The sequence below is a fragment of the Saccopteryx bilineata genome, chromosome 3 (assembly GCF_036850765.1).
Source record: "Saccopteryx bilineata isolate mSacBil1 chromosome 3, mSacBil1_pri_phased_curated, whole genome shotgun sequence".
Lineage (NCBI taxonomy): Eukaryota > Metazoa > Chordata > Mammalia > Chiroptera > Emballonuridae > Saccopteryx > Saccopteryx bilineata.
This window is the reverse complement of record NC_089492.1, coordinates 257,079,434-257,091,462: the sequence shown is the minus strand read 5'-3', so window position 1 is coordinate 257,091,462 and position 12,029 is coordinate 257,079,434. Positions and strand designations below refer to the sequence as shown.

At 41.5% G+C, this 12,029-nt stretch overlaps 1 protein-coding gene across 1 annotated transcript in view; it reads right to left on the bottom strand.

Annotated features, from left to right (window-relative positions):
- The window catches only part of ZSWIM5 (zinc finger SWIM-type containing 5), a 192,553-nt gene that overhangs the window by 85,194 nt on the left and 95,330 nt on the right, over positions 1–12,029 (bottom strand). The gene's annotated exons all lie outside the window — the stretch shown is intronic.

Sequence of the window (12,029 nt, the reverse complement as noted above, 5' to 3'; positions counted from 1 at the left end):
TAATTTGTATTTCCCACTTTTTTGTGCTTGTTTTTATGCTCATTGCAAATTTTTTTTATTTGCATTTCCTGCTGTTTTATGCTTGTTTTCTTTTTTTCTAAATTTCGGGCCCCCAAACTAAGGTACATCTCATACATGGGAAATATGGTAGGTATTGCTCTTCAGGAACACACAATCTAGAGTTTTTTACCCTCAAGTTCTTTCAAATTAAAAGAAAACTTTTGTTTGTACATTTTTCTGGAGAGATAATCCATAGCTTTCATCACAAGTTTCAAAAAAGTTAAAAAGAAACTCAAATAAGTTGAAAACTTCTGTAGTAAATTTTTATTTCTAGGTGGTGAGAAAAAAGTCTACAAATTAACTTCAGTACAATCTAGAGCAGTGGTAGTCAACCTGGTTCCTCTCACCCACTAGTGGGCATTCCAGCTTTCATGGTGGGCGGTAGCGGAGCAACCGAAGTATAAATAAAAAGATAGATTTAACTATAGTAAGTTGTTTTATAAAAATTTATTCTGCCAAACAGCGAAAATCCGACATAAAGTACTTGGTAATTATTATTATATGCTTTAACTTGCTGTAACTCTGCTTTATAAATTTTATAAAGTTACTTCCCTACTTTATAAACCACCATTACTGTGGAACCGGTGGGCGGTTAGAAAATTTTACTACTAACAGAGATACAAAAGTGGGCGGTAGGTATAAATAGGTTGACTACCCCTGATCTAGAGTAAGGTGAATGTTATAAAATGAAAGAAACCAAAAGAAAGCCACAAGTAGGACAGGAGTAAAAACAAGGAAGATAAGGACATTTCTTCCTTAAAACGGACAATGCCAAAGTGGTAACCATGTGGAATACCTAAAAGGCAAGTAACCTCATAAGACATGGAAAGCACAGAGTAGTACAATGAGACTATGCAGTGTTATCCCTACACTCACTAGCTCACAGTACCAATAATTTTGAAATTCAATTTCTTGTCAACTTTTCATCTAATAGTTTTAATAGTCATTAAGAATCATTTGCCTCAATCTATTATTTCATCAGAGTGGATTTATTTTTTATTTAATTTTTTTGTGTGTGTGACAGAGACAGAGAGAGGGCCAGACAGGCAGAAGGGAGAGAGGTGAGAAGCATCAATTCTTCATTGTGGCACCTTAGTTGTTCATTGATTGCTTTCTCTTATGTGCCTTCACTGGGGGGCTACAGCAGAGCGAGTGACCCCTTGCTTAAGCCAGTGACCTTGGGCTCAAGCCAGCAACCTTGGGCTTCAAGCCAGTGATCTTTGGGCTCAAGCCAGAGACCATGGAGTCATGTCTATGATCCCACGCTCAAGCCAGCAACCCCGTGCTCCAGCCAGATGAGCCCACGCTCAAGCTGGCAACCTTGGGGTTTCGAACCTGGGTCCTCTGCATCCCAGTCCAATGCTATATCCACTGACTGGCTGGTCAGGCTATTTAAATTTTGACTCTCACCTTCTCTGACTCTTCACATCGTTATCTGTAAAAAAAGGGGGGAAAGCATGTCAAGTGGTCAGCTCACTGCCTGGAGTATAATGGGTACTTGATTAAAAAAAAAAAAAGCAACAGAAACCACAAAAATTGCTTAGCACACATGGGAAAACAGCTACTTTATAGACAAAGATCTCCTGAATATCATCTTTGTGATGATCCTTTATTCGCATTTTCCTAAAATACAAAAAGAAAACACATACACTGCAAAATCAAATATTCAAATGCAGTGACTTTTATCAGTTGTAGGTCTTGAAATGATTACAGTCATGGATGAACTGGTAGAAGAGGGAGTAGGCAGGCATACAGTAACTATATGTTTATATCGCTAGTGGCTCCAACAGCGATGTAAGGTCAAATGCCCATATTTTCTTCCTTCCTACAGCATGTGTTTTTAGTGCAAAGCAGTCAGGGGAGGTGGGCCTGGTACAGATCTGGCTTTTAAGGAAAACAGCCAATCAGGCAGCTGCTCCCCTTGTAGCCCTATCACTTCATACACAATGGGGAAAAAACCCTCAAGTGCTTTAACATTGGGCAAGCCCTGAATAATGTACCAAATACTTTTGTTAGATAGGACAAGGGTCACAAGGTCTGGGTGGTTCTTACTAAATGCTATTCTTGCTAAATGTTAAAATGTAGCACAATATTTTTCCAATGCAGCTATACTTTAAATAAAACTACATTGGGATAATCATGTCTTGTCCTTGAATAGAACACCCCAAGTAGCAAGCCCCTTGAGTTCAGTAACAAAATTAGCAATTCTCTTAAAAGGACTCCCTTTTGGCCTAGTGTGGCAGCAGCTTGTCTGGGGCTTACTTGCCTTCATCTCTGCTGGACTAAGGATCTGTTCTACAGGAGACTCCACTTGCCACTGACCACTGGGATGACTGCCTGGCTTGCCTTGACAGTGAAGTCGAATGGCCACTTGAACCTGTTTCTTTCAGTGCTTCAGGAGAGAGGCAGGTAAGTCAGCCCTTGTGGTTGCTATAATTAGTGTTTCTATTCCTGTTTTGGGTGTAGTGTGGTTAGATAGGTAGTTTCAGTTCTGGTGTGCACTTGGTTTCAGGTTGGTCAGGCAGAAAAGGTCTCTGGAACACCAGACTCAAGGCCCATCGTAGGTATAACTCTGGAGGGTTGAGGAACGCCTGTGAAGCAATCCAAGGCATCCATGGGTGATAATCTCTGGTCTGGTTGTTCTTTAGGAATTGGATTTTGTTCTTTGTGTGTATGTTTGTATTTGCCTTGTTTGTCTTATTTGTAAATGTGCCAGCTATGAAAAACTCAAACTTGATCCCCTATACACAGCCCCTTCGGGTGCATTCCCCAAAACTGAATATGTAAAGAAATTAGGCACTTATATAAATTAACTTATATAATAAATGCATCAATAGTAGGAAACTCCCCCCACCGCTTTTTTTTTTTCAAGTGAGAGGAGAAGTGATAGTGACACAGACTCCCACATGTGCCCTGACTGGGATCTACCTGGCAACCCCCACCTGGGGATGATGCTCCAATCAACTGAGCTATTTTTAGCACCTGAGGCTGAAGCTCAGACCAACTGAGGTATCTTTAGTGCCCCGGGCTGACGCTTGAACCAATCAAGCCACTGGCTGCAGGAAAAGGGAGAGAAGGAAGAGAGGGAGGAAGAGAGAAGCAGATGGTCATTTTTCTTGTGTGCCAATGGGAATTGAACCTGGGACATCCATATGCCAGGCTGATGCTCTATCCACTTAGCCAACTGGCCAGGGCCAGAAACTGCCTGTTTTTGTCTAAGGCAGCCTTGTTCCAGGCTGAAAGTCTATTGTGGATTTGGGAGGCATTGTTTTCTAAATGCAGCTTCTTTCCTTTTGTAGGCTGTTTGAATAGATGACCTTTCCAAAACACCCATAAACTTAGCCCACGCTTCTTTTCCTCTGAAGGAAAGTAATTACATGCTACATCCCTGCAAAGAGTCTCATTGCTATAAAGAGATGTTCTATTAGATGTAATTTCAGGAATTTTGCCAGAGGTGTGGTAACACAGCCAAATATCCTAGGAGCATTGAAAACTAAGTAAAACTAAGATTACCTGGTTGGACTGCTACCAGAAAAAGAGCAAAGTCTTCTATGATTCAAACATGTAGTTTGAGTCAGCTTTACTAAACTTGCAAAATGAAACAGGTAGAATAAACCACATGTATTTTGTTTTGTTTTTTTTATGGAGAGAGAGAGAGATGAGAAAACTGAGACTCAGAGAGGTAAAGGAACTTGTCTAAAATCCCACAACCTGGACTTCCAGTCAAGATGGTGATATAGGTAAATATGGTATTTGAATCCTCCCATAACCACATCAAAATAACAACTAAACTACAGAACAACCATCATTCAGAACTGCCTGAAATATAGCTAAATGGAAGCCCTACAACTAGGGATTTAAAGAAGCAGCCATATTGAGACCAGTAGGAGAGGCAGAGAGGTGGAGATGCAGAATGGGATGGTGAATAAAAATTCACTGTGTGTGGTGAATAAAATCAGGAAGAATATTTCCACTGCAAAGGTCACCCATGAAAAGTGGTGTGTCCCAACCTCACACCAGGCCCTCCAGTCCAAGGTTCCAGTGGCTCAGTGAGACAGAGAACTGCTGGAATCCTAGGAAGTTCCACTTGAATGGCATGCCCATGGACTTACTTGGACTCACTCCCTCTGAGCTCCAGTGCTGGAATAGCAGTTTGCAAGGAACCAGGGACATACATGGAGGAAATGAATTGTCTGTCATCAAGATGAGAGCTTAAGGGGCAGCTTTTTGCTAAACAAAAATGCTGGCAGAGGCCACTATACCTTTTCTGAGTCTTCTCCCCACAGATCCCATAGGCAGGCACCCTATCTATGTTTCCACCATCTTGGCTCACACTGTCCTCCGCTCCTATATTCCCTGAAACCCCACCTCACCCTACTTGCAGGCCCAGTGGCTTTTCCATATGAATGGCCTGTGTTAGCTCTTGCATCAGACTTGCTTAAAATTGCTCAAACAAGCATCACTTGTGCTCAGCATGCCTAGTACCTCTTGCTAAGTGGCCTCAAACCCAGCACTAGTAGCAGTCATCTGCAGACCACTTTGTATCTCATGCTGAGCGGCCCAGGGCAGAACACAGATGGCAGCTGACCTTGGTTTGCACCTCTTGGGAGGCCCCAGAGAAAGTACACCCAGCAGCCAGCTTCAGAACATGTCGAAGCACCACCCAGCCACCTCCAAAAATGATACACTCAAGGGGAAAACTTAGCAGGCACTAGAGCCCCACTGAAGTAAGTCCTGCTCTGTGGGGTAGGCCCCTGCACAGCTGATCGATCATCCACATGGTAGTTGGTGGTCACAGCCAGTCTTTTCAGCTGATTGGCTTGGGAGTAAATCATTCCCATTGATGTGCCAAGAGCAGTCAGGCTCAACTACAACAGGAAGGTGTACACAGCCCACACAGGGATACGGGCAAGGCACACCTGGTATGCCTAGCTTGGGTGATAGGAGGCTGTGCCACTGGACTCTACAGAACACCTACTACATAAGGCCACTTGACCAAGCCCAGGACACATAGCAGCTCTACCTAATACTATATAGAAACAAACACAGGGAGTCTGCTAAAATGAGAAGACAAAGAAACATGTCCAAAATGAAAAAACAGAAAATCCAGAAAAAAGAACTAAACAAATGGAGCCAAGCAATCTACTAGATACAGATTTCAAAATACTGGTTATAAAGATGCTCTCAATGAACTTAGTGAGAACTTCAACAGCATAAAAAAGGATATGGAGCCTGACCAGGCAGTGGTACAGTGGATAGAGTGTCAGACTGGGATGTGAAGGACCCAGATTTGAAACCCTGAGGTTGCCGGCTTAAGCGTGGGCTCATCCAGCTTGAGTGGAGTCTCACCAACTTGAGCAAAGGGTTGCTAGCTTGAGCATGGGATCATAGACATAACCCCATGGTGGCTGGCTTGAGCCCAGAGGTCGCTGGCTTAAAGCCCAAGGTCGCTGGCTTGAGCAAGGGGTCACTCACTCTGCTATAGCCCCTCCAGTCAAGACACATATAAGAAAGCAATCACTGAACAACTAAGGAGCTGCAATGAAGAATTGATGCTTCTCATCTCTCTCCCTTCCTGTCTGTCTGTCCCTATCTCTGACTCTCAGTCTATGTCAAAAAAAAAAAGGCCCTGGCCGGTTGGCTCAGTGGTAGAGCATCGGCCTGGCGTGCAGGAGTCCTGGGTTCAATTCCAGGCCAGGGCACACAGGAGAGGCACCCATCTGCTTCTCTACCCCTCCCCCTCTCCTTCCTCTCTGTCTCTCTCTTCCCCTCCCACAGCCAAGGCTCCATTGGAGCAGAGTTGGCCCGGGCGCTGAAGATGGCTCTATGGCCTCTGCCTCAGGCACTAGAATGGCTCTGGTTGCAACAGTGCGATGCCCCAGATAAGCAGAGCATCGCCCCCTGGTGGGCATGCTGGGTGGATCTCGGTCGGGTGCATGCGGGAGTCTGACTGCCTCCCCGTTTCCAACTTCAGAAAAATACACACACAAAAAAAAGAGACATGAAAACCATAATAAAAATCCCATCAGAAATGAAGGATACACTAACTGAAATGAAGAATAATTTACAGAAAATCAACAGTAGAGTTCACTAAGCCAAGAATCAAATCAGCAATTTGAAATACTGTATAAGGAAGCAAAAAACACCCAATCAAAATAGCAAAATGATAACAGTGTAGGAGGAGCCTCTGGGACAACTTCAAGTGTATCAACATTCACATCATGGGGGTGCCAGAAGGACGAGAGAGCAAGGAATAGAAAACCTATTTGAAAAAATAATGATGGAAAACTTCCCTAACCTGGTGAAGGAAATAAACACACAAGTCCAGGAAGCAGAGAGTCCCAAACAAGATGAACCCAAAGAGGCCCACACCAAGAAACATCATAATTAAAATGCAAAAGGTTAAAGACAAAGAGAGAATCTTAAAAGCAGCAAGAGAAAAGCAGTTAGTTACAAGGGAGGTCACATAAGACTCTCAGCTGATTTCTCAAAAGAAACTTTTCAGGCCAGAAGGGAGTGGCAAGAAATACTCAGAGTGATAAAAAGCAAGGACCTACAACCAAGATTACCCAGCAAAGCTATCATTTAGAATTGAAGGACAAATAAAGAGCTTCCCAGACAAAAATAAACCTAAAGGAGTTCATCATCACCAACCAGTGTTACATGAAATGTTAATGGGTCTCCTTTAAGAAGAAAACAAGATAAAAAAGATGAACAATAAAATGGCAATAGCCCTGGCCGGTTGGCTCAGCGGTAGAGCGTCGGCCTAGCGTGCGGAGGACCCGGGTTTGATTCCCGGCCAGGGCACACAGGAGAAGCGCCCATTTGCTTCTCCACCCCTCCGCTGCGCTTTCCTCTCTGTCTCTCTCTTCCCCTCCCGCAGCCAAGGCTCCATTGGAGCAAAGATGGCCCGGGCGCTGAGGATGGCTCTGTGGCCTCTGCCTCAGGCGCTAGAGTGGCTCTGGTCGCAACATGGCGACGCCCAGGGTGGGCAGAGCATCGCCCCCTGGTGGGCAGAGCGTCGCCCCATGGTGGGCGTGCCGGGTGGATCCCGGTCGGGCGCATGCGGGAGTCTGTCTGACTGTCTCTCCCTGTTTCCAGCTTCAGAAAAATGAAAATAAATAAATAAATAAATAAAATGGCAATAAATACATTTTTATCAACAATTGAATGTAAAAAAAGCAAAATAAATGAACAAGCAGAAAAGAACAGACTCACAGATACAGAGAACATTTTGATGGCTGACAGATAGGAGACAGGTTAGAGGGTGGCTAGAAAAGGTGAAGGGATTAAGAAGTACTCATTGATTGTTATAGAATAGTCATGGATATATAAAGTACAGCATAGGGAATATAGTTGATAATATTCTAATTATGCATAGTGTCAGACAAGTACGAGATTTATCAGGATGATCACTTAGTAACAAAAAATATCTAACCACACCTGAAACTAATATAATATTGTATGTTAACTGTAACTGAACAATAAAAAGTTTAAAAATAATAAATAAAATTCCGCCACCTGTAAAAAGTTAGAATTGGGCCTGACCAGGTGGTGGCGCAGTGGATAGAGCGTCGGACTGGGATGCGTAAGGACCCAAGTTCAAGACCTCGAGGTCGCCAGCTTAAGTGCGGGATCATCTGGTTTGAGCAAGGCTCACCAGCTTGAGCCCAAGGTCACTGGCTCGAGCAAGGGGTTACTCAGTCTGCTGAAGGCCCGCGGTCAAGGCACATATGAGAAAGCAATCAATGAACAACTAAAGTGTCAAAACGCACAACAAAAAACTAATGATTGATGCTTCTCATCTCTCCGTTCCTGTCTGTCTGTCCCTATCTGTCCTTCTCTCTGACTCTCTCTCTGTGTAAAAAAAAAAAAAAAAAGTTAGAATTGGGACATGAACACAGGTAATCTAGCTCCAGAACCTTTGTTCTTCACTACTTTGACTATGACTATGCAGTTTAAACTATGTATATAAAACTTTATAAAAGTAATTAGCAAGTATAATTCTACAAAAATGCACTAATGACAAATCTGTAAACTCTGATATTTGCTTGGTTTCCTGGGCAATTGTTCAAGGCAACTGAAACTGACTGCTCTGTGGTGCTTTCCCAGTTGGAATGGAGATGGGCTCATGAACTCATCTGTACAAGACAATGTATCAGCATAGCAAGTGAATCATCTGCTGAGAGTTCTAAAGGAAAGCACTTCTCAGTACAGCCCTCTGACACTATTCAAAGTCTTTTGTGTTTCTGAGTGCAAGAAAGGCTCTCGTAAAGCTTGGACAATTAAAACCACTTTGCTCATTGCTCTTTTGATTCACCAGACTCATGAACAGGTGCTAATGAATGAAAATGAGTGTAATTTCAGCCAATGGCAGGGAAAGCAGAGCTGTGGTTTACAGAAATTATCATTTTTCTTATAGTCAGTTTAAGTATGCATGTGTGTATGTGTACACAATATACACTGCTCACAAAAATTAGGGGATCAGGGAACGTGCAGATACTCCAGTACTTTCAGCCTTTCAAGTCATCCCTTGCCATATTGTGGTTCACTTTCTGTGGTCTCACTGTATCATGGATTTTTATATTGTATATATCTAATTTTGTATCATGGATTTTTCACTGTATCATGGGATTTTGTGGTATGTAGGTATTTTTTAACATTTATTATTTTAATTATTTTTGCGGTAAAATAAGCATTTTCTAGAGTGTAGGAAGTGTTTATGAAAGCGTGGGAAAGGTTTATAAGAGTGTGGGAGGGCTTATAAAGCCTTAAAATATATAAAAATAATAAAATAAATATAAGATCGCTACTTCGTGGATTTTCACCTATCGTGGGGGAGGGGGGGTTCTGGAACCCAACCCCTGAGATAGACGAGGGACCACTGTAGTGCATTTTCACCAATGAAATAAAAGTTGGTTTTGCATCTCATTTGCAAAATTGAACAACTTTCTTTGACTTGTTTGCTTTTCTGATGTTCTTGTTTAATAAAAAAAAAATCAAATGCTTTTTTTAACCACTTCATATTAATTTTGAAATATCCCTTAATTTTTGTGAGCAGTATATAAACTAGGTAACTCCTTTGAATAACAATGCTTTCCTCTTCAATAAATGTGGTTTTAATGATACTGTACCATTGTAAATTAGATCTTCTCACTTAATTCCTGTCTCCTGGAAGGCCACAGCAGTAAACCAGCAGTCACTCTTTCTCCTTTCTGTCACCTAGCAAAACAGTAGCCACACAAAGGCATAAAACAGTGAGAGTGGCATCTCAATAATAACTGATTTCCTTTCCAAAAAGCCTTATTCAAAAGCTGGACTCCTAAACCCTAAACAAGAGCACTAGAATGGCTCTGTGGACTCATACTATGATAAAAAGAACTCAGAAATCAGGGTGATTAAATTCTAATTTCAGTACCCCTCAATTCCTCTTTGCCTCAGTTTCTGAATTATGCAAAAAAAACCAAAACCAGAATAATACTTATATGCCTGTCAGACTCATGTGAAAGTAATTTGTAAAGAACATATTTCCCAGAGGTATCATTCAGTTGCAATCCCAACCGGCCAGGGCCAGTACCTATGTAAGTTCACAAGAAGCAGATGGTACCCACAACACTGGGTGTGGGTGAGAAAGATTGCAGTGAGGAACAGTATTGTTATTGAGGAATACAAATGATGATGCCCCATTACCCTGAGAACTACTTGGTTTGTTTGTATTAGAGAGGTCACTCTAAGCTTGTCATAGCAGCTGAGTAAGCTGGAGGGTCCTTCTTATGGCCATCTGCTCTACTCCCAGACTCCTCTGGCAAATCAAGAGGTTTTCCTTGTATTAACCTCCAGCCCTTCTCAGCACCAGCTACTGCAAGCAATGGTCTCTACTCTCCATCTGCACCAACAACCAGTTCAAGAACAATGAGGCTTCCCAAGCTCAGGCATTCACTTACAGAAATGCCCTTGCATTACCTAGTTTTCCAAACTCTTTTAATTAGATCTCAATACAAGGAGTAGGAATATATTTTAAAAGACTAAGTTATTTTTCTTTAGTTATTTTATAAATATTTTAGGTAGACAAAATGCAAATAATTTGTCTGGAAATTTCACTTAAAAATCTAACATGCATAAAACAATCACATTAAAAATAGTGATTTCATTTCCCCCCTCACCTACTCTGCAGAGCATTAGGACTTAGGGAACAAGCTGTCTTGTATATTGATGGATAACCAATTTATTCAGAACTGCAGATCAGATGCCTGCTCCTTAGTTCAGATTTGAACACAGATTGGAAAATAAAATATCACACTCCTTAGGCACTTCTCTGCAGAAATAGTGTGCACATATACAAGATAAACATGTTGCCAAAATGGATGTTACAGGATAGTAATTACCACAAGGGTTATTGACTTGAACAGAGAAAGGACAACATATAATTGTAAAATGATTTCAGAAATTACCCTATTTCATTCAGTAGCCTACATCAGTGGGGGAAAATAAAAATTGAACAGTAAACTGCTTTTCAAGAGGAAGAAGATACATGTAGCTATTTTTGATCAACCACAATATTCAGTGATCAAGTATTTATTTTTGAGAGTCTTCAAAATAGTATTCAGATTTATTTTTATTTATTTATTCATTTTAGAGGAGAGAGAGAGAGAGAGAAGGGGGGAGGAGCAGGAAGCTTCAACTCCCATATGTGCCTTGACGGGGCAAGCCCAGGGTTTTGAACCAGCAACCTCAGCATTCCAGGTCGAGGCTTTATCCACTACGCCACCACAGGTCAGGCCCGTATTCAGATTTATTTTAAAGCATCAAGGCCTTGGCTGGTTAGCTCTGTCAGTGAACAACAAGGTTGTGAGTTTGATCCCAGGTCAAGGCACACATGGGAAGCAACCAAGAAATGCATGACTGAAAGTAACAAATGAATGCTTCCCTTTTCTCTCTCCTCTCTCCCTTTCTCTCTGTCTCTCTAAAAATCAATAAAAATTAAGCCCTTGACAGATAGCTTGGTTAGTTGGAGTGTCGTCCTGGAGTGCAGAGGTTGCCAGTTCAATTCCCTGGTCAGGGCACACACAAGAGCAACTCGATGTTCCTGTCTCTTTCTCTCAAAAAAAAAAATAAATAAATAAAAATAAATTATCCAGATACACCTTTCCAGGAGGAAAAAGATTTTATGGCTACTTCTGAGACTGTGTGCACTGACCCAAGAAATCAGAATATACTGAAATTACAACTGAGTTAATATACACAGCACTTAGAGTAGTGTCTGGCATACCCTAAGTACTCAAAAATGTTTTTACGTTAGTATTCTGACTATAACTATAGCTAGTTCCCTTAGTCTAATATTGAAAGACCCCTTAATTTTAAGCAGAGCCTAACCTCAAATGATCTAAAAAAATGACTATGTATAAAAGACTATGAACTGTAATCAAATTTTTTTTAATTATGTTTTTTTCTTCATTGCAGTTTACATCCAATATTATTTTGTATTAGTTTCAGATGTACAACATAGTGGTTAGACAATCATATACTTTACAAAGTGTTCCCCAATATATCTAGTACTCAAGTGGCATCATACATAGTTATTCTAATATTATTAACTATATTTCTCATGCTGTTATAATCAAATTCTTATAGCAACCAAAAGATTAATTTTCAGGTGATCTTAATCCTCATCTTTCCTAACTCCATGACATTTTATTTCTTTTTTTTTTAATTTAAAAGTAAGAGGAGGGAAGATAGTGAGACAGACTCTCACATGTACCCATCTTGGGATAATGCTCTATCAATCAAGCTATTTTTAGCACCTGAGGTTAATGTGCTGGGACCAACGGAGTTAATTTCAGCGCCCACGTCCAATGCTCAAACCAATGGAGCCACTGGCTGTGGGTAAGGAATTGGGAAAGAAGAGAGAGAGGGTAGGGTACCCTGACCGGGAATCAAACCCAGGATGTCCATACATGGGGCCGACACTC